Here is a 2965-nt window from a genome sequence, read left to right as displayed (position 1 = left end):
CAACCCATTATCAAGACATATAAACTTGTGGTAGTCCTTGAGAAGGCTTACAACCCATAACTTGATGAATCTGAAGACGGTAAAAGCACACACAAACAAAGTAGAGTACACTTTTGAGAAGAAAATAGTAATAGAATACGACATCGCTATTATAACGCTGACATACAACTGGTTACACAAGAAATGGGAGTGCATTAATGTAAGTAATGAGTTACTTCACACTTATGGTGTGTGAAGAGTGACCTGTAAAAGAGTGAAGCGAGTTGCAGTGGGGGTTCCTTTTGGCCTTGTGGCGTGAATATGAAGTGCGCATAGGGTGCCACGACGTAGTGCAAAGAGCATTGTCTTCTTGCCTGGGCGTTGAGGTTTATTTAGCGTCCTGGATTTGAGATCCACAAACTCTCTCTCAGGCAACAGCGCGGATACCTCAAAGGACCTTGTGACAGGGTGGAGGGGTCAGCCACAACTCTGCCTCACCCCGTTCCAGATACATAGAGGCATAAAGGTCGGGAAGGAAAGATCGGCGATTTGCAGCTGTACTGCCAGTCAGAATGTCTGCAATGATGACGGCTGGTCAGTGGCGGCACTTGTGTTGTATCGGAAGGCATCGGCAGAACAAGCGTCTCACACGCACTGGTGATGATTTGTTATCGAGACCGGGCGTATTAGGACTCACTGTCGCACAGGGTGGGTTATATTTGTCCAGATTCACATCAGCACACACTATGCGTATTTCATTGTGGCAGGGTTGCACACCTTCACCCAGCAATGCCGGCAGGAATACATAATCCTCTTTGCTGGAAAACGGTCGCGAATTTCTGGTGAGTGGGGTGATGCTGAAAATGTTCAAGCTTCCACTTGAGTCCTGGGTAATGATGGTATCCTCAGTGAAGCCGGATGGACTCCACAGAGTCAACTGGCGATTGGCTTCCGGGTTTTCTTTCCCTAGCGCCTTATCTTTATACCTTTTTATAAAAACCCACCTGTAATGGGTCAGTACCGTGAGAGCGTCGCAAGGTGTGAATGTCTGAAGAGATCGTGCCACACAAGGTGCGCCGATGCGTTGCTGAAGTCTATAATAAATCTCGTCCTATTCCTGTAGGGACGGGGGACGCGCGTCCAATACAAGAGAGTGAGCCAGAAGGGAAACGCGCGAAGTGGCTGAAGAATGTCATCCAACGACATATTGAGGAGCCTAGACTGGAGACAAATAGGTTTGAGACAATAAATCGACTCTGGCTGCCAGCTGTTGGATGTACGAGGGGAGAAGAGCAGAGGACGGAGAACAAGTGCACTTCTGTGTGGATTTACGGTAGCTGCATGGTGACTTCAGAGTATGGCAGGCTTAGACATCTATATAAACTTCCACAATCCAGTACTTCTTATGTATCGTGGTGCTCTGTCAACGTTGACAGACAGAGAAAGACGTGCGGTGTACTATAAGGCGCTACATCTAAGATGCCCCGACCAGTAAAGTCAAGCCTTTTTTTACAACACTATAAATTTCTCTCACTTGCGCGAACTAACAAGATCATCTCCCAGGTAAGCCTCCATGCCTCATGCTTCTGGCCCCTTCTAAGTTACCGGACTGAAAGATTGGTTGTGTCGTCTCGTATGCCACTCGCTGGAAAGGATCGTACACCCGGCCAGAAGTAATTATAGGAGCGTACTATACCGACATGATTGCAACAAGTTTGAACTAAGCACAATCTGTGTTTGTTTCATGCATTCACACTAATCTACAACCCCTATATCATTAGAACTGAACAGAAACAATAGTGTAGCCAAAAATCAAGTAGAGACGTGGAGGCTAGCTCTAACTTCATGTCTTGCCTTATGTGGTTCGTAGTCAACTATTCTCTCTTTCTAGATAGTCTTGTATCGACTCTTGTATTATCCTTCAGGGTCTTGTGGACGAGTAAAGTTCGATTTTAGTCAGATTAGTAAAATCGCTAAATATATCGAAGCTATACTATCACAAATGCCACTTAATAATAGCATTTTGCTTATAAGGAAATCCTAGATTATATACACTTTGCACTTCTACAGACTAATAACCTCTTTTTATTGAACCAGCTCGCTTGGCTTTTGTGAATGATGGGCTGTAAGGCTGGTCTACTGCGCTCCAACGCCTTGTGTTTGCAACGTTCTCCGTAGCGGAGTGCGCTGACCACCATCCCCCCGCCTCTCACCTATCTAGTATAATATCAGAGGGAATATGGCGAGCAAGCCAGGATGAGCCTCTATTCCCAAAATGAGAGCACAGTGTCATTCGGTTGGTTTGGTTAAACTGGTTAGGAGCGCCAACAGACAACACCACGACCCACTGCAAAGTTTGTGTGAAAGCTGTTGCACCAAAAGGTACAGTATGACCAATTTATTCCAGCACCTCAAGCAGGCATGCAGCGAGTGGGAGAAATGTTGCTCTCTTGCGAGATATACAGGACCTCAGCCACAAACACCACGCTAAAAAACTACACAAAAAAAACGATTAAAATCGTAAATCGGTTTGTGTGAAAAAATCGCGAGATTTTATTTTTAAGACCATAATCGCCAACCCTACACTGACCCTTCATTTCCTTTTTCTTTTTTCATGTGAAGCATTGAGTCTGTATGCTTTGTACATGTGTTTTCTCCGCCATCTGATTGAAATTTGTTATTGCCACAAGATAACCTTGCATCTTTGCGAGATTCCAACGAGACTATTCGTCAACAATGGAGGGATGATTTTGTGGTCCTCTGACTCAAAGTAGAAAAGAGAAAAAGTAATTTGGTCCAAGGTGTTAAGAACAAGTAGATTTCACCAGCTGATAAAGGAGCTGTCTGTTCCCTCTGTCTCTCTCTCCATCTCTCTTTTTCCCTCCCTTGTTTCTGGGTTTCGGTTCCTCCGCAGGCAGTCGCCACTCACACAACAGAAGGTGCATCAGACTTGGTGTGCAAAGTTTGTATGCGTAATGATTTTAAT

The sequence above is a fragment of the Morone saxatilis genome, unplaced genomic scaffold (assembly GCF_004916995.1).
Source record: "Morone saxatilis isolate NCDOM2014 unplaced genomic scaffold, NCSU_SB_2.0 Contig7, whole genome shotgun sequence".
In the NCBI taxonomy this organism is placed as follows: Eukaryota; Metazoa; Chordata; class Actinopteri; family Moronidae; genus Morone; species Morone saxatilis.
Note: the sequence above shows the minus strand (reverse complement) of the source record.